Source organism: Aythya marila, assembly GCF_965140915.1.
Source record: "Aythya marila genome assembly, chromosome: 2".
Taxonomy (NCBI): Eukaryota; Metazoa; Chordata; class Aves; order Anseriformes; family Anatidae; genus Aythya; species Aythya marila.
In genome coordinates, this window is record NC_139043.1 from 105151792 (window position 1) to 105172631 (window position 20840).

The following is a 20840-nucleotide window of genomic DNA, read 5'->3' on the forward strand; positions in this document are numbered from 1 at the left end:
TGGCTATTTAATTTGCCTTTAGATATTTTCTGTGTTCAGATGGTCTCAACTGCATCACAGGGATGATTGGTTTCTCTCTCTTCACAAGATTATGATCACTGTCAATTACCAAAAGATATAATTCCTCCCAATTTGAATCCAACGAGAATTTTGGCAGATTGTCTGTCTATTGCATTCTAGTATCATGTAATTGCTGGGATCTGAGCCAGAAAAAGATCTGGAACACTGTTTTAATGACCATGGCATTCTGATATATTGTAACACTCTAGCTATAACTACAGAAATAATCACTTTTCTTCAAGTTCTTTCTTAGATATTTATTTTCTACTCAACTACAAAGTTCTCGTTGCCTGAAAAGCACTGGTTTTCTCATAAATTATCTCTATTTTTTGTCCAGCCAAATTTGTTTTTCTAGAACTTTTTTTTTCTTCCTAAATGATCTCATCCAAGTAAGATTAAAAAATGTTACTTCTTGACAGAATGTCAGGCAGCAATCAACAGGTTAATTTATTAATTTATCTAAAGGAGCAGTCTAACAGTTGTGTACATGGGTAAGATTCATTCTGAATGGCCAGCCGGATTACTGGTTTAGAAAACATATTGTCCTTGGGGAAAAAAAAAAAAAAAAAAAAAAATGTTCTGTGTGATGCTGCAAATCAATCATCTGAAAAGCTGAAGCTGAATGTTCTAAATCACTATGAATTTAATGTTCTTATTTTCTTTGTACACCTGCCTACTGTATGTCCTTCACCCTCTTACTTTATCTGTAGATTGAACAAATTCTCAGCAGACTTGCTGAGAATCCTTTAAAATTTATTGGAAAAAGCTTCCTTAAACATGTAAAATGTTGAATTAATCTAATTTCATTAATAAATATCAGCAAGGTTGTTCACAATAATGAACTTCAGGACTCAAAAGCCACCTTCATCCTTCAATTCAAAATGTGAAATAAACACAGCAATTTTCCAAATAGTTCATGTAACAGCAGGTTTCACAGACCATCCAGGTGTTATCACAAAATAACTAAAGGAGCTATGAATGTGGACACTATGGCACACTGACGTGCAAACCACCTTGTGCTTCTTAAAGAATCAGAGATGAGCTTGTACTTTCAGACACAGTTTGAAAAAGTGATAGCCAAGTATATAGACTAATTGCCCATTAACCAGTGTATCATGTTTCTGTGACAACGCTTTAGTAGCAGTGGGGCTGTAGGGGTGGCCTTGGTGAGTTAGAGCCCTGCACTGCCCCATGTCAGATCAGAGCCAGCTCCAGACGGCTCCAAAAGGAGCCTGCTGCTGGCCAGAGCTAAGCCAGGGAGTGATGCTGGTAGCAACTCACAGATAAAAAGATTTGTTTTGGTGCAGTCTACTAGAGAGAAATATAGAGGCTTTTCATTGTCTTTTTTTTTTTTTTTTTTTTTTTTTTTTTTTTAACTGAGGCACATGTCTATCCTTAGAGAACTAGCATGAAATTTATTTGAGTTTGTTGCATAAATTCTTATTAAGATGTTAGAGTCTTTACTCAGATTTTTATAGATTCAAATTTCTCTCCAGAAAAACAAACAAACAAACAAACAAATAAATAAAAGCAGTTTAAAACGTTGTAATGCATAATGTTGGGAAAAAGGCAGATACTGCAAAGTTCACCTCAAGTACAAATGGTCCTAAAACACACCACTTAGTAAAGAAATGCAGATGAATCTTTGAGATATAAAAGGAAGCCACATTTATTGACTTTGAGTAGTACCTTACCCTGCCAGCTGTCCCACTGAAAAAGAAACATAGAAAATGCACTCCTAGCTGAAAAAAGTAAAAAGTTTTTATTCCCCAAAATAACTATGACGAAGGAAGTACACAGCTCAATGTGCTGATGTGCACAGTGTTCTGCATCTTTCTTTAAGATTCCTTCATGCTAGTCTTTGCTTTGATTTCATTTATATCTGTCCGACTTGTTTGAGGAAAAAGTCATATCAATATCATTGAAATTCCATGATTTTTTATTTTTATTTTTTAATTTTCTTTGGTTGGCCATGGTTGTCTACCCAAGCTGATCTTTCTGCTGTTGTGCTGTGCAGCCCCATGAGCATCAGCAGCCACAGAATAGCTCATTTCCTCATGCTTCACCAATGTCAAGGGGCTGGATGGTGCTACATCCCAAGAGAAAGGAGCAAGGACAAGGCTGAAACATGAGTGGACATCTTCACTTACTGTTATGATAAGATGCAACTGTAAAATGAAGGACAAAGGACTACCTGGTTCATTGCAGAGCACGCACAACAGGGATACATGATTTTTGCAGGAGATGCAAACATCAAAGTGAACACACATGATGGGTGCAGAGGGCTGTCAGACATGCTTTCACTCAGGATGTTCAGAACTCCACAGTTCAAGAAACAAACAGCCTGTGAAAATATACTGGACTCCACAAAGACCTTCACATATCACTTTTGCAAATGTAAATAGCACTTGAAAAAAACACTGAATGTGAAATAAACACTCGTTACGAAAGTCACAATAATATGTGGTCTTACCTAACCTCACAAGAAACAACCTGTTAGAATTAAAAAATAAAAAATCTGTAATTATCTCAAATTAAATGCAAATAGGCTCAAAAAATTCTCAGTGCTTTCCAAGGAATTTCTTCTGTTAACTGAGATACTAGAATGTAGCAGAGCAGAAATATATTTAATAAAATTAGAAATTATAGAAAAGGTAGATCTAAAGCTTCCTCTCTCTCTGTGTGCCTCACTTTCCATGACCATTGAGAAATTTTTAAAAATGGTGAATTATTGAAATATTTCTTGATCGGGATGGTTTCAGGCTGTCTATTTTATAGAGAAAACCCAAAGGCAATAGGTAAAGAACTTCAGTGTTATTAAAAACAGATTTAAAACATATACAAGAAAACACATTCTCCCCATTGAGAAAAGAATATTCAAAGGTGAACATACGTTTCTAAGTGGATTGTTTTTAGCTCTTTTTACAGTTGCTGGTCTTTTATCTTTAGGAGCTCTCTAACCTTGTTTTATGTTTATTAGTCCCAAGTATTTCAGTACGATCAACACTCACCCACTGTATTCTCCTAATTATGAACAGCTACAGCACAGCTTGATGCACTTAAGACATTTTGCCTGCCTCACCAGTGTAGCTCATGGCCTACCTCAATAAGAAATGCATTATGAGTTGGAGTTGGTATTTATTTTAGTAGATACCTACAGCTGGGTGAGTTCCTCTTTTGCCACATGGACCGGAAACTGTGCTGACCCCAGTGGTTACATTCAGGTCAGTCAGTAGAACTTGGTTGGAAATGTCCAAATTTTGTCACTAGTTCCTCTCCTGATATAGCCAGCAAGTGTCATTTCTTCTGTGACAACAATGCATAATAGGATTTTATTGTAGATCACCAAAACAATTTCAGAAAGGAAAAGATCAAGCTACAAAAAGATCAAGCTACAAAAAGATCAAGCTACATCTGACCTGGACCATGATGAAAGTGAAATGCTCTGAAGCTAAGATCCTGAACTCAGTTTGCATGTTTAATAGATTTATCTACTATATACCCTGCTCTATGTTTTTTTTTTTTTGTTTTTTTTTTTCTGATTTCTGGAACTAGTTTATGTTGGTCCTTGACTTGTTTTTAGTCTCCATCAATACTTATACAGCAATATTTGAGCCAAATTCTTACTGTGCAGGTTACAGTTCAGAGAAGTATGTCTTTAGAGGGCTTATAATCTAGACAAGAGACAACAGAATACAGATAGAAAATCTGGAAGGAACATTTAGTACCCTGTCAGAACACAGTAGAATTTCTCATATTAAAAAAAAAATAAATAATTCAGATCAATAGTTTAGGGTACTTTTACCTCTCTCAGTGACAGCTTTCTGAGAAATCACACTTTCAGAATACACTTTGTTTAGTCTGCATTGCTACTGCTAATGAAAACTGAACAATGATGAGATCAGTAAATAGTATATACTCTTATGTTTTAGATTTGTTTTTACCCTCAGGAAAAGTGCAAAGGTCCATCTATAATACCATATACATGTGCTGGCTATTGAACAGATTTTTTTTTTAAGAAACCAGTCTTGCATTGTATAAATATAACTGGCAAAACTTAGGAAGAAGGCTGTGTAGCTCAGGGGCTGGCATCAAGCAGATTGTCAGGAGGACACCAAATAGACGAGGAGGCATATTCGTTATGTACAGAATATATAAAAGACATTTAAACAGACTTTAACAAAAGAGTCAGTTTCTGTTTTTTTTTTTTTTTATTATTATTATTTTTTTGCTTGCTGAGACACTTCACGACCTACTGCAAATATTTACAGTACTCAAAGTTCTTCAAAAATGACAGAACTGAATTTGCAGTATTAGCTTTCCTTATTTCCCTGGACAACCTTTTACCTTAGATATCCAATATCTGTAGCTAATATTACAGATTCTTCAAGAAAAATACTTTTCTGCACAGCAATAGAACAATCTGGAGTTTTATTATTGCATTATAAAAAATAAAGAATGGTTTGATTTCTAAGGCAGATGTAAATTAAAGAGCCATGATTGTTTTTCATTGTTGATGTTTTCCCAAATAAATTGAATATGTATTTATTTCAGCTAAGGAAATAGATTACTGAATGCACTAGATGCTGTACAGTGAACAATAAAATTACTTACAATATTTGAATCATAAAGAGAAAGGTGTTATTTTTGGAATATTTAGATAAGACAAACAGAAATCATTGAAATATTGATTTACCTCTTTAGAACGTTTCATTGAAAGACCAATCTTACATATGAAAAGATCACCCTTCAAAAATATTCCTTCTTACAGTTTTCATTAATACTTTATTGTTCTACAAGAAATCTTTGTGTGAAAGATTGAAATGCTTGTAGCAATGTAGCAGTATTTTGCTGTACTTTAAGCTAGGATGCAAGGCTGGACAGATGTTGAATTCCCTGACCATTCACATCCCTAACCTGATGGAGTGCCTCCTGATACATTATTGATAACAGAGAAGGCAAAGAAAACATAGCGTCCATTGCATTGTGCTGATGGTGCACTTTCTTTGCAGTTACCTCTTGCAGCCACCTCCACATTTTGCCACTACTCACTATGGTGATGTAGTCTGATTGACCCTGAGCAGACACAAGTGATTCCTTCTGCATTGACTCTGATTTTTGCTTCCAGGGCGGATAACATTTTGTAGCTCAGCCTCTGAATGGGTTCAAGCTGTCATATAGATGATGTACAAAATTAATTCACAGGAGAGTTCTCATTCATTTCCAAGATCTAGCTCTATAACAGAGTGCATACAGCCACTGACACCAAACAACTTGCACACAGGAGAGAAATGGCTACCAAGATATATCTTACAATGTTCTGAGGAATATAAAAATGCTTAATTTCCCTACTGTTCCTATTTTTAAACTTATTCAGAAAGCTAATGCTGCATCTTAACACCAATATTTATGTCTGTCTGCAATTTTAGCAATAGCATAAGTAAGGAAAAAATGAGGAAAAAAGCAAAGGAATATTTCATGAAGGACAAAAACCTGTACAAGGACAAGCTGGTATGGACGAGACAATAGCTGGAGTAAGGAGAAATAATGACAACTGACAAGCTAGAGAATACGATTATGGGCAGTATTCAGTCACTTGGTCACTGCTGCTGCAAGTGCTTTATAGGGAAATATAAGCATCAGAGACAATTCTTGCTCAAAGACTGCAACATTTAGCAGGGGAGTATATGCTTGGTAGCCTAAGACTGCAAGTCCCAGAAAACACTATTCATCCACCAGTTTTATTTGAAATATTTCTTATTAACACATAATTCCAGTTCCCTTTGATTCAGAGGCATGGAATATACAAGATCTCAAGACATACTTGGTCTTCCTTCAATTTCTCGGTTCAATTGAACCTTGGTTTCAAGGTTCAATTTCTTTTAGAAAGAAAATAGAAAATAGACTTTATCCAAAACATCATACTAAGCAATGTGAGGATGTTACCAGGTGGCTTATAAACATTAATTTAAAATTCATCAGTGCAATTCAGAGCTCTTTAAATCATATTGGCCTCAGGTATTGTGCACAACCATAAAGTAAAAGATCATTATGTACTGAAAAAGGATGACGACTGGAAGGATCAAGGAGAAAACTTATACTGTTCAGAATTTTGACTGAAACTAATTTTACTGGACTAAGTGGGATTATTTTTTTTATTTTATTTTTTTTAGAAGACCTGGAAGTATTGTATTTCTGCATTTAAGTTGAACATACAAATCTACAGAATTAGGAAACAGAAAAGCCGACACCTTTTACCTTGCTACAGCTTAATATCTTAATATCCACAGACTCGGTTAGAAGGGAATGTGATGTATCTGCAGATGTACAGAGATTAGTTGAAAATGTAACAGACGATACCTCTACCACTGCACAGCTAACAAGGCTCACATGGCACACCCCTTCCTAGGGGTTTCCTGAAGAATTCATGCTAGTTGTCCATTTTATGTTCCTTCCAACACCAGTAGCCTTCATCATTGTAAAAACTGGCACCACAACAGCACTAGTCTTTCTTCCAGGGAATGGAGAGATTTTTGTGCCAGAGATCAGAGCTGCAATATGGGCTGTTCTCAACAGCAGAGCTGTAAGACCAGAAACAAGACAGATGCCAATATTGGAACTGGCACCTTTGTGGACTGCAGATGCCTTTACTTACTGACAGGCTGAATGCCAGTTTTGTTCCTACTCATAGATTTGGTTTCAAAAATATAAAGTTCTAAGTGGAAAAACTAAGTAATCAGGTCTAAGAGAACAACAAACTTTGTGATAAAACTAGAAAGAGTTGATTCCATAGGGAGTATTGCTAATGATCTAAAAGTTACTTATCGGGTAACTGTATACAATGCACCTTCATTATATCCTCCAAAAATGACCCTTGTTTTCTTAGTGTTTCTTCATTTGGGAATAAGATCTCAGTCCAGACTACACTCTGCCTTGCCATGATTAAAATTCCCTTGGAGTTCATTATTCAAGGAAACCAAAAATTTGTTCTGACACAATGTGCAAATTTATCCTGTGGCCAATGAAGTCAACCCCTCAGCCTGTATCTGGAAACACATCCATTTACTGTTGCAGAAGTTAAAAAATATTTGACTTTCATCTGAAAAATATTTACCAGATTATTCTACCATTTTGTACTTGTGAATTTTTAACTTTTTAATCATGGGACAGACCTGTCTTAAAGGCTGTAAGTTCAGCCTCAGGGGAATAGCCTAACTCTCAACAACAGTCTCTGTTTTCAACTTGAGGAAGGTTATTTATTTATTTATTTATTTTAGGCAGCACAGGGGAAAGAATGTACTTGAAATACCTTTCCTTATTGCTACTATCTTAGTGTTTACAAAATAAAAACAATAACAACTCTGGTACTCTTTTATTTTTAACCCCTATATCGTAAGCAGCTCAGGATCACAAATACCATTTAATAAATTGAGGCATACAGTGGTGAGATAATTTAACCAAAATCACAGGCAAAGTAGGGAAAAATTCAAAACTGCATCCAGATCTTCAACATCTTAACTTGATGTCATACCCTTGAGCACCCTTCTCCTAAAATCACCCAACAAGAATAGAAAGGTTTAAAAATATGCCAACACAACAAGAATTATTTCAATACAAGCTTCATCCTTCCTCACTCCCTGTTGACCACTGGCTACAGTAAATATTAAAAGGGCCTCCTCAGTCCAATTTTCAGTTCTCAGATTTAAATGAACTTGTCTGCCCCAGTGCAATTGAGAATACCTCAGAGACTTGTCTGACATGTTGACTTGTCTGACATTTACTTAAAGAGAAACTATGAGCAAATACTTCCTTTTTTCTTCACATGAAACTATTGGGGCTGCAAATCTTTATTTATAGGAGCTGGCACGATCAAAAAACAGACATAAAGAGTTGGTATAAGCTTACAGATCCAATAGAATGCCACAGCTGTATGAGAGGAATTGTGTGTGGTATTCAAAAGCTGTTGATGATTTTATCCCTCATACCCCATTTACATGAACACAGTGAATGATGTTCAAGAGCATACTGGCTGTGGTAATACCACATAGCACTGCATTGGCTGGGAAACTACTAACTTCATGTGAAACTTCAGTTTCACAAAGGTCATTTTATGCATGGAAGACTAAAGCACACAGAGAAAATGGTATACCCAAGAGTATCCCAAGGATGTGGAATAAGACATAGTGAAACCCAGAGCTCTTGATTTCTAGTCTAATGACTATTTCTAGTCATTAGGCCTGACTGCAAAACTCAATGTAAAAACATGGTTTTATGCACTGCAAAATGTTAATCCAAATCCAGATATTCTCATGTAATGCTCTGGGGCTTTGAGACACTGTAGCACTGTCAGTTTTGCTAGCTACTCTGGAGATGGAAAATTCAAATCAGCAGTTGTTTCTTTCTGCTGAAAAGAAAACAACTGTATTATTATTATTATTATTAATAATAATAATTTTATTATTAATTTTATTATTTCATTTGTTTTTGCTTTGGCCTGCATGCCAACACAACAGCAGCTTAATACAGATATCATCAGTTTCAGCAGAGTCCAAAATGACATATAACTTTCTATTAAATTCTGTGCTTACATAGCTGAGAAAAAATATGTTTTGGAAACAGACTCATGATCCTATTACAATGAAAGGAAAGTTTACAAAAGCTGTGTCAACTGACTTCATAAACCCAGAACACTGTTTAGTGTTATGGCATATAAACAAAGTAATGTATGACAAGGCTCAGGGTGATCTGAAGATGTGGATGAAGTATATACAAGTCCAAAGGAGAAAACAAAAAGGATCAGAAGAGAGCAGGGCTTAAACAAGAGTCCTGATCTGGGGAGTTTATGATTCATTCAAAACATGTGTGCAAAATGGTGTTCAGATTTCAAACTTCGGTGGAAGCCACTTATGATTCATCCACACATGTCATATAATAGCTGTACATTGCCAAATGAATTGACCTAAGACTGTATTTAATCACACTTTCAAGAATTTCAAAATGACTAGCTACCTCTGATTTGTACCTCAAAGTGATTCCTTTATTCTGTGTTCATACCTACTCTCTCCTTAGTACTGCACAATCTCAAGAAACTTCTGTTTCTGCCAAAACAGAAGCATTTGTGTTTTACAATAACAAAAATAATATTTATTTGTTTCACTGAGATTTTTTATCAAGCAATTTTCACCCCCCTACCATTTCAAACCAAAACAGAAGGGGAAAGAGGTAGGTCTTGGCCAGACAGACAGAGACTAGTCACCTCCAGAAGCCAAGGACTGAATTAGATGAACATTTGTTGTGATCCAGTATGGCAATTCATATGGTCATCAGTTTAAATGATATTGCAGTGCTGACAGACATGCCTGAATACAACAATTTTAATACCTTTTTATTTGTGCTGCTCTATTAGACAGGGTGCCTTGTGGAGTCTGCACGTATTAGCATTTGAGTCTGCCAAATGTTTCTTCATTTAAACCTCCCATTTACTGTCACTGATTAATGGGTTGTTTTTTCCAGGACCTGAGACTGTTCTTGCTTTATCTTCAAACACTGGCTGCTCACACATTTTCTCAAAAGCCATTAGTAGTCTTCTACATCTCTGCTCTATTCAGTTGGGAATATTCACATTTGAATTGACTTCTCTTGCTGTGCGCAAGATTCTCTGTATTCAATGTCCAGAAACCATCTAGACAAAGATTACAATATTTTTCATATTGTATCTTCTTTACAGTAAGTTATCCATGCACAGTGAGGTCACATTCCATTTTTGTTCCTTGCCTGGGAAATGGGTAAATGATTCTGTGTTCTTCTGGTTGCAGTCATTTTAAAATGATCTTATTTCTTCAGTACTATTTATTTCTTGTTAGCTTTTGAACTCTAAAAGGTGAGTAGAATTTAGGAGTTGTTCACAGTGAAAAATAGTGTAGGATAACCTGCTTAACACCTTGCATTCATTGCAGCTTAATAAGATAAAATAAATGTTGCCAGTTAGTATAAGACAAAAAGATGAAGATCATATTGCTGGCAGCCTTACTGTGCTCCAGAGGGAAGGTTAATTAAGGGCAGAATTTCTTGTGACTTGCTCCAAGAAAAATATTCCCTCAATGAGCTTGGACAGCTCTAGAACATTTTGATGTATGTCTCAGGATTATTATTATTATTTTAAATTTATTCCCCGAAAGACCACCTTCCAGTGCAGCCTGTTTTCTTTTTGGCATTTTTGAAAAAACACTAACAGCCATAAAAATGACAAGGTAGCAAAAAGATTTTTAAGATATCTAAGGATCAATATATCCTAGCCTTGGCTTCTTAAATGTAGCCTGCTTCTCAAAGACAAAGGGATGAAATATTTTGTTTAAAGATTCACCAAGTGTTTTTCCAAAATAAGAGGGAAAAGGGCTACATTCTGATTTTGGTTTCCATTGCAGAGCCTAGGCTCTAACTCTGAGGATAGTCAGTGTCTAAGTGAAATTAGGCAGAGAAGACTGCTAACCAGAACATCAATCTCTCTCATTCACTGTCCTGGGATAATAATCTCACTTCAAGTCACTTATGCCTAGCAAACTGAATAAAATCTTTCAAGGTAATGTCTCCAAAGTAACGCCAGCTTTGTTCATTAAGAAAAAGCTTTCTGATGCTTTGAAGTAGAATTCCCAGTAGGAGAAACACTGTTTTAGACAGAGTGACACTAATTTGCTTGCAATTACTTGAGGTGATAACATTACCTGTGCACAATGGTAAACATGTCCTTTGCTGCTCAGCTGAGGCATTCCGAGTTTATCTAGTCCTTGTGGGGGACATATTCAAAGAGGATCACACACTCGGTGTGTAAGAGCAATACAGTAAATGCACAGAGCTCCTGCAAACATCATCCTATGGACTTGCTTCTATACTCTGTCAAACTAGTTTTACATGGGGTAAAGGGAATTGTATTGAAGTCAGTGCAGTAATTTTGGCATCGAGTCACTGTAACGGAGGAGAATTAGGGTGCTTATCTCTGGCAAAGACTGCGGCATTATGCAGTTTCTTTTTCAGCCACTTTGCTGCTTCTGTGTATATGAGATTAGACACAGGATTAACTGAGCTCCTGAAAAAAATGAGAGGAACACATCTGCAGCTCTCTCACGGAACAATAATGCAAGAAAATGCTGAAAACAAACACTTTATTAGCTATATTGCCGAGATTAGCACTGTAACATACCACTTCCCAAAGCTATGCAGTACTTTGTGCCTACAAAAGTTGCTGAGGTCTGTCTTTAGATGTGTGTGCTGTCTTTTGATACTGAAAAGCAGAACTGGTCCCTCCAGGGAAGGGATTGTTCATTCTCCGTGGAAGCATTCTGCTGCAGGAGAAAGATGAATCCTTCATAATAAATCCTAATTTAAGACATTTCAACACAGCTAATTTAGAGACTTATATCTTATAAACTTGTGTTTTATTGCTGCACTATCCCTTTTAAGAGCACAATACAGCTGGAATAATTTCTTTCTGCCTTCACAATGCATCTTGGTATAGTAAGAAGGATTTGTCTCATCTACCATACAGTGCTGTGTTTTTTGCTGGTTCCAGCCTACTACAGTGCTCCTTTGTAAATTATTCAAAATATGTAGCCAAGTTTATTGCACATACTCACCGGCCTCCCAGAGAGAAATAGAAAACTTATGTCCCATATGTGCTTGAAAAAAAATTAGGTGTTTTTCTTTTGTATTTAGTTGAACTCAGTTTTCTTTCATTCTCCTCCCCCACCCCCACTATATTTTGGTGGTATTAAACACCCAATAACTGCTGCAAGAAAAATACAGGTTGGAAAATATGGAGACCATACTGGCATCCCAAGCTGTTCTGTGAGCTGTTTAGCGATAAAGAGATTCTGGGCCAGCAGCTTTTGTAATGATTTTTTTTTCAATCTTTCTATTGTTGTAAGTGAAAAAAGTAAAAAATGGCAGTCCTCCAGTGACCAAATTAAGAGCAACTCTACTTCATTTTGTCCAAAGCTATTCATACAAGTGGTATTAAAAATTTTCTAATTAAATACAAGGTAGCATATTATATATCATATTTCTAATTTCAGAGAAGTGCTCACCATACAATTATTAACAAACCAAAATAAAGTATTTTAAAAGCTATTGCAGTCAAATCCTTTTGTGGCTGCATTTTTATGAATAGCTCTTCATTTTCTTTAGTACTGCATGATGAAATTCAGCCTTTCCATTCTCATTCCTGACAAAATGGACAAAAGGCATGGGGTTATATAACTGTGACAACAGGTATCAAAAGATGATAAACGTATTTCCTCCCATATATCATGCCTGCCAGATATGCAGGCCCCTTCACATGCAAGGTGAACAGGAAACATGATATCTCAGCTGGTGGGGAACTTACAGTTTCCACAGTGTCAGAGGGATTCTCCTTCATTTTACCAGTAGGAATGAATACATTTTTTATCTGGTATGTCTAGCAAATTACTCCACTCTGCCAGCACAGAGGACTGCTCTTTGTGGTAGCTTCAGGTGATGATTCTGACTGAAAAAAGGGCTCCCACTAGAGAAATGATAGATGCCAGCAGTGTTAGCACTTGGCATGATGGAGCAGCAACAGCCAAGTTTTGGAGCTCTGGCTACTGAGAAATATAATCTCCTTTTGTTATTCAGGTTTTTTCTATTTTCAGGGGTGATATTTGTGAGCAGCAAATACTAGAAACTTGCAGGTGTGTGTTACAGTTTCTTCTTTTTCACCTAATGTAAAAGCAGGTCTTGCTTTCAGCACATACCATTATCTTCACAAGGAGCGGAGTATCAGACATGCCTCTCCAGCAGTAAACTGCACTGATACTAACTGCTGTCAAAACATTTAAAATGACAGTAACTCATAGGGAACAAAAAATCTTACATCCTACCAAAATTTCAGTGATGTTGTTCCATCTTACCTTACAACAATAGCATTGCAGAAGTTGAACCTGGTTCTTCGCTATGACTACAGACTACATTTATAACGGTTTCAAAATTGCCTTCACAAGGAGAAGTAGAGGCTTCATATCTGCAGGAGTTCAGGAATCTGCATACTTCAAGACTAGAACATTTTTTTTCCAGTAAATTATGACAAAGAATTCCTGTGTTGGTGTTATTTCTGTCTTTCATCATGGAAATATTTTGTTTCTGAAAAGATTTGCACCTCACTAGTCTGACACAGTAAATTAATCTATAAATGTGTACAATATAGAGGCATTTATTTATCACATGGTTTGTAATGTTTGTACTGCCTTTACTGCTTTCTTTTCAAATAAAAACACTCCAAACAATGATGGAAACAATGAATTGCCATTTGACTACATTCTCTGTAGCCAGAGACTACATGCTTAATGAACACATCACACTTATATTTCACTATGTTCTACCTGCCAACTTCTTAATAAAATCATTTACATGAAGTTTTCAAAACAATTTCTTCTTCTGAATCAATCACCCTATATTCTGTTGATTGCACTGTACAGGGATATTATCTCTTTACATAATTAAAAGGCAATATTAGACATCAGTATTAAGGCTGCTTTGTTGTTGTTGCATGCAACAGAAACTCTATGCCTATCTAAAAATGTGTAAGTCCAGCAATTTTGTTGCCTTTTCATCATCATGTACCTTTCTGTATAAACCTTTCTGATTACTAATGGGCACAAAAAAGTGGAGAGACTTATGTAAAGTTTGGGTCAGATGACATCTAAAATCTTTAATTAATTCAAGGGCTTGACATTTGCATAATAGCTGCTTCATATTTTCAGACCTAGTTAACTGTATACAAGCCATCAACAGGTATTGAATTATGGCAAGACATTGATTTACCATATGTAATAAGGCAATTTATTCCACTCTGCTAAATATATTTATAATTTTGCATTCAGGTAAGTGAGATTATCCTAAAATACTAAGGAATAACTCCTGTGTAGTCTAAATTAACATAAAGTCCTGGACTTCATGTGATTTTCTCATGCTAATTAAAGTGTAAATGCAGCCATGTTGTTTCCCTCATCTGAAGTTACAAATTCTGCAAGACTGATCTGCTTCCAACATATTTCTTCTGGTATATCATGGTCTGGTCAGTCAGCTGTGGTAAAAAAGACAAAGGTTGGAAACAAAAGTCGAGGCTACTATTACTTTGTGGAAAACATATTATGAAAGATATGGACATTGCTTAAAATCGTTTAGAAGATAATGGACTTTAAATATATATATATTATTACTGTTTAATTTGTTATTTCTTCTCTGTTACCATTCCCTGATTCTTGCTCATGGTCTTTCCCTCTCTCTCCTAATATTTTTTCTATTTCCATTAAACCTAAATGTAATTAATTCTTACTTCACCAATTGTTTTGGCTTTATTTTTTCTATTTTATTTTTTTCTTTTTGAATTCTGTTACTTCACACAGGAAATAGTTGCCAGATTATTTCAGAGAGAGTCCTATATTAAAAATCAGTACTGTTATAAAACAAAACAAAACAAACAAACAAAAAAAAACAACTTTCCATAGTTCTGGAGAAAATACCAAACAGCCACCTTTCCTTTAATGAAAGAGACCACATAACAGGTCTTGGAAAGGACAGGACACTTCCAGGAAGAGGAATTGTCTGCAGAGTTGATATACCCTTCTGGCCATGTCTTCTTTTCCACAGTTTCGTTTCTTAGGGAACACAGCAAACACATATCCATCTGCCTCCCTACCAGCCTGACCAGAACTCTTCCTCAAACCTCCCACTCACGGTCAAATAGAGCAGTAAACCACATCTGTGTTTGCCTAGGACTCAGCCAAGGGAAGTAGATATATTATTATTTACCTGCAGTAGTATCTTATATGGGTTTCCATATAGAAGAACAGAATCACTATCTAAAACATGATTGCTGCTTGTGTGGACTAGCTCGGGGAAAATAATGGCAACAAAACAGTCACCATACAAATGCAAAAACAAGCAATAAAGTGATGTTGGGCACATCAGCATTGCCTGAGGCTATACAAAATGTAACACATAAAAAGTCTTTGTTATATTTTTTAATTAATTTTTGCTTTGCTTTGATAGGATTTTTGTTTTGCTGTTGAAAAATGTCACCCTGTGCCACTTCTGTGGGATGATTATCAAATAATAACTCAAGCAATGGTCTTTGCAGCCATTAGGTAATGTCAGTATGTTTAAGACTCAGTCTGAAGGAATAGGTCAGAAACACTTAAGATGAGCCAGGAAAGACTGCCATCTGATGACTTTGAGACATTATCCCTTTCCCTTCTACTTTCATGTTCCAGTCATTTTTGTGGCATCCAGATCATACTGCTTGCAGATTTGGGTAAATTCAAGGACAGGCTAAGGACCACCCCACATTGTTCCATCAAATTCTACCCCCTTTTAAAGATACCAATTATTCATGCCCGATTCTTTATGCAAGTATAGAACCCATCATCATCCAAAGCCTTACCCTATACAATGCCTCTTCCAGTTCACAACTTCTCATTCACTCAGCACCTTAAGTTTGAGGAGAAAATCCCAACACTGTAGTAAATAATAATTCTTCATCGATGATCTGGACGAGGGCATTGAGTGCACCCTCAGTAAGTTTGCAGATGACACCAAGCTATGCACGTGTGTCGATCTGCTTGAGGGTAGGAAGGCTCTGCAGGAGGATCTGGATAGGCTGCACCGATGGGCTGAGGTCAACTGCATGAAGTTTAACAAGGCCAAATGCCGGGTCCTGCACCTGGGGTGCAACAACCCCAAGCAGAACTACAGGCTGGGAGATGAGTGGTTGGAGAGCTGCCAGGCAGAGAAGGACCTGGGAGTGATGGTTGACAGTCGGCTGAATATGAGCCAGCAGTGTGCTCAGGTGGCCAAGAAGGCCAACAGCATCCTGGCTTGCATAAGAAACAGTGTGACCAGCAGGGCTAGGGAGGTGATCGTCCCCCTGTACTCAGCTCTGGTGAGGCCACAGCTCAAGTACTGTGTTCAGTTTTGGGCCCCTCGCTACAAGAAGGACATCGAGGTGCTTGAGCGGGTGCAGAGAAAGGCGACGAAGCTGGTGAGGGGCCTGGAGAACAAGTCCTACGAGGAGCGGCTGAGGGAGCTGGGCTTGTTCAGCCTGGAGAAGAGGAGGCTCAGGGGCGACCTTATCGCTCTCTATAGGTACCTCAAGGGAGGCTGTAGTGAGGTGGGGGTTGGTCTATTCTCCCACGTGCCTGGTGACAGGTCGAGGGGGAATGGGCTTAAGTTGTGCCAGGGGAGTTTTAGGCTGGATGTTAGGAAGAACTTCTTTACCGAAAGGGTTGTGAGGCATTGGAACAGGCTGCCCAGGGAAGTGGTGGAGTCACCATCCCTGGAAGTCTTGAAAAGACGTTTAGATGTAGAGCTTAGGGATATGGTTTAGTGGGGACTGTTAGCGTTAGGTCAGAGGTTGGACTCGATGATCTTGAGGTCTCTTTCAACCTAGAAATTCTGTGAAATTCTGTAAATATTTTTATGTTATTTTTGGTCCTTTTAATTCATTTCGATAAATCACTTATTTCTCCTTCCCAGGAATTACAACAGTATGCTACAGTTCAGGCAGAGATACTGGTCTTGGTTTTTCTTTGTATGCACAATACGTAGTTCTTCAGTTTTGTATTACCTTATAGTGTTTACAAGAATAATGTCTCCTGTACACAAAGAATGGTTTTTTGTTGTTTGTTTTAGTTTTCTTTTGTTTTTGAGAGCAGTCTATTAATTGTGCTGAGTTGAAGTGGAATTGTAGTTACATCATTTTTAGCTCCATTTTTCACTCAAATATATGCCTTGCAATGAAAGGCCATGTCCAAGGTTTGTTAGATAACATTTTCCACTAACCCTGTTTTTCATCTATTTGCATTTTCTGCACTTGCAGTCACTTGAATTTTACTCAGTCATAAAATGATACAGGTTCAAACGGACCTCTGGATATCAACTGGTCAAATAAGAGCCAATTTAGAGGATTCAGGGACTTGTTCATTAGACCTGTGAACATCTCCTAGGATGGAAATATTACAAGTCTCTGGGCAATCTGGTACAGTGTTTGGTCAATCTCATAATGAAAAAATATTTTAATACCTAATCAGAATTTCTCCCACTGTAAGCTTTGTCCTTTGCCACTCATCCTGTCACTGTGCACCTTTAGAATCTCATGGGACAAGTGATAAATATAAAAATATATTTATTTTACTTATACAATATGCTTTTATATATATATATAATTTTCACATGCAATTAAAGTGTTTTATATTAAATGAATTCTGTCTTCTGCCATCTGAAGCCTTTACTTTAAATTTAAAATGAACATTCAGAGTGAACTTATTTAAAAAGTTTCAATGGTTTGAGAACTTCTATTATTTTCAGTGCTAAGATTGTTCTAAAGCTCACTGGAGTAATTAAACCCATATTTCCTTCAGAATTTCTTCAGAGCTAGCAAGTAAGGGAGTTTTTTTGTTTGTTTGTTTGTTTGTTTTTTAATAATACTACTGGCTCATATACTTCTCTATAAGGAAATTTTGAACAATGAATTTGAAAAAGCTCTCTAATTTATACTTTTTTCCTTTATCATAGTGGGGAAAGAGTGGTTTGCAATGTCATCTGTAGCTTTAATATACCTGCACCCACACTAAAACAGACACTTAGTGCAATGAAAACAAAAGTTGAATAAAATGTAAGTTTGCAAGTATAATTTGTTCTCAATTAATGAGGTATAACATTGTAAAATTCACCTTCTGCACTAAAGAACAGCAAAACATGTACACATTTACAGTAGCTAATACTGAAATGGTAGTAGAAAAGGTGTTGAGATATGTACTAACAAAAGTCCTTCCAAACCTGGCACTCTGGGTGGAAAGGTCTCTCAAAGGCACCTGGACCCATGAGGGTGAAAGTCTCCCATAACACTTGCCTTGTCACAGTGCCTCTCAGGTCACTTCAGTGCCTTCTGTGTCCCAGCTCTTGGTACAGAACGGGACTTTGGTCTTTGAGGTCTTCTTCTTGAGCTGGCACCTACCTTTTAGGCTTTGCAGGACTGTTGGTCATACAATCTCAGGGCCTTTTTTCCCCAGTCCATACCTCAGTACCAAAGCTATTTTTTTGATCTATCTCTTACTGAGAAGTAATTTTGTTAAGGGAAATTTCAGAAGTCCAGAGGGCTCTAGTTTCTTCTTTCTTTTCGTTTCAATAAAAAAGAAAATTGAATGAGTAGGAGGCAATACCAAATGATGAAAATGGATTTGATCACCCTTAGGCTATTTGAACTACCACCTTCTTTATACTAGGATCCTCTGGGCATTGCAGAAAGCCAATAGTTTTTAACTGCAAAGTTAGTAATCATTAGAAAGAAACATAAGAATCTCTTTCCAACCAACTTTCAGAGATGGGAGAAAAGCTGAAGATGAAGCAGAGAGGCCAGGAGGTGAAGAAAATAGAGAGGTGATAGGAAAAACTTTATTTTGTTTGCTGCTTTCTCTAGGAAATTATTGAACAGAATTCTGTTACTTTCACAAACACAAGCATAACCACACTCTAGCCATTCAGTGAGATTTGCCACAATGAGAGAAGTTAAGGGGAATAAAGTGGAAGAATATTCACAAACGTCCCTGATATAAACTCTACAGCAAGATTTCAAGCTGAGGCAGTTACTCAGGCATAAAGCTATAGCTATTATAACCTTATTTTATGTTGTTTCAGTGCCAGAATGGGTTGACACACTGTAATTGGATTATAATATAGCAAACAATGCATTACAATGTGGCTTTAGCTAAAGAAAATGAACATACCTGAAAGGCTCTATATACAACACACTTTACTGTACTTTACTGTGCAGACATAACCAAGCTACATTTAAAGTAGCTCGTTTGGGTAGCCAGCCCACATTCAAGTTTCTTACGAGCATTAGCAACATTGGCTTTGCCAACGCAAGGAGAACCCTGTGACCAAGGCTCTTCAGACATAACAAGAGAGAGTAAAGGGGAAGTGTTGAGTGCTCAGTGGTAAGATAGCCTCTCTTGGTGCTGACAAGAAGGTGAAAAATTGGGCAGACCAACTCATGCTTCATGTTTCTGTCACTCAACCCTGAGTGACAGCCGTCCTCCTGTATGTCTTTATTCTCCTCTCACCAGTACCAGCAGTTCAGAAGTTGCAGGGCTCGTTCAGAAGACTTCCTCAGACTGCTAAGGTACAGTAAAAGGGCCACAGCACTCTCAGTTGTGCTGGCTGTGCAGTGCCTCAGTGCTGTAGGTGCTTCTCACAGATCACCGTGCAGATTTTTGGCTGAGCTCTGTAGTGACTGTGCCAGTACATGTGGACCTTAGGAAGTACCAGATGCACTCAGTGGGGATAAAAGCCTGAGAGCCTAAGAAATAACTCACACCCTGTGTATGCCAGTAGCTAAAATAAAGTGTTGATGTGCTAGTCTCTGTCAAAAGAGATACCATATATCTAGCTAAGTACAAACCACCAAATGATGTGTATCTATTTCTCCATAGCAAAAAAGTCTATGGGATTTTATGCAACCTGGTTAAAACTGCAAGGGATATTCTCAGAGGCCAAAATAAAACACAGACAGCTAAGAATCTGCCTAGCAGTTGTCTGGCAATGTCCAAGGGGGAATTCAGCACAATGTCCCCATTATAGTCAGTACAGGGTGCCTGAGCATACTAAGTAACTGGAGATTTGGTGTGCTGTGGCTCTGCTACTTTAATTCCCTGCTTCTGACAGTCTTCTTAAATATTAGGTTCTTAGTCACCTCCCCTTTCCATTAGTCACAGACATAAGTGTTTTAAAGTCTATTCTTTCGAATGGAAAAGCCACCAGTGTTGTGAACTTTAGTGACCATAAATCACAACAGCCATCAAATGTGTAACATCAATTACAAGAACAGCTAATTGGAGCACAGTCAGGGCCTGATCTGACATACACTCCCACCATCAGTTTTACTGTGGATCATGGTTACTTCAAATGACTCACCTTCACTGTTCTGAAACGTCTTGGTTCCTGAATGTTACTGGGCCTGCATCATATGTTACTATTTTATCAGCTCATAGAAGAGTCTGTACCTATGTGAAACCTCAGCGCCTAAAAACCTGTTACAGACCTGTAGGTAGGGAAAATCACCACACTCCAAGAACCAGAGAAAAGAAAATTGAACTTTTTTCCTTCAGTGGTAGCCCTACTTTCTTACTCCATCACGACTTGGAGCAAGCAACATAAACTATAAATCTGACCTTCAAGGGTTATTTTTGAATTCTTCAAGTATGGTCTGTGAAGGATCGATGAGGTCACCCACTGGCATCTTGTACTCCCTGACAAAGATATACTGCGATCCCTGCCTTTATCACACAATGTGCAAACATAACTTACTTTCTGCTGTTTGGTGTATAGGAAGTACACTTAAAGTCATGCACACATTACCACTGTTCTCAATGCAATTCATGTGCACTTGTGCACCTTGTGATGATGCTCTTCCATTGCACACTAATCTTAAGCATCTCCAGTAAATCAGATTTAAGTGTGGTTCTCTGTGAAGAGAACTAGGGAGGAGAAATACAAATTACGTAAAACCATGTCAGTGAGGGAAGCAACATCCAATTTTGGCATGAGTGTGTAATCTAATAGTCAGTATATATATACTAAAAAACAAAAACAAAAACAAACAAACAAACAAAAAAACAGTCATTAGCAAGGTCCTTTTGCAAGACACTCATCAAGGAAACAGATGCTGACAATCAAAATCTGTGGCTGAAACCAAGCACAGCTCAGAAATT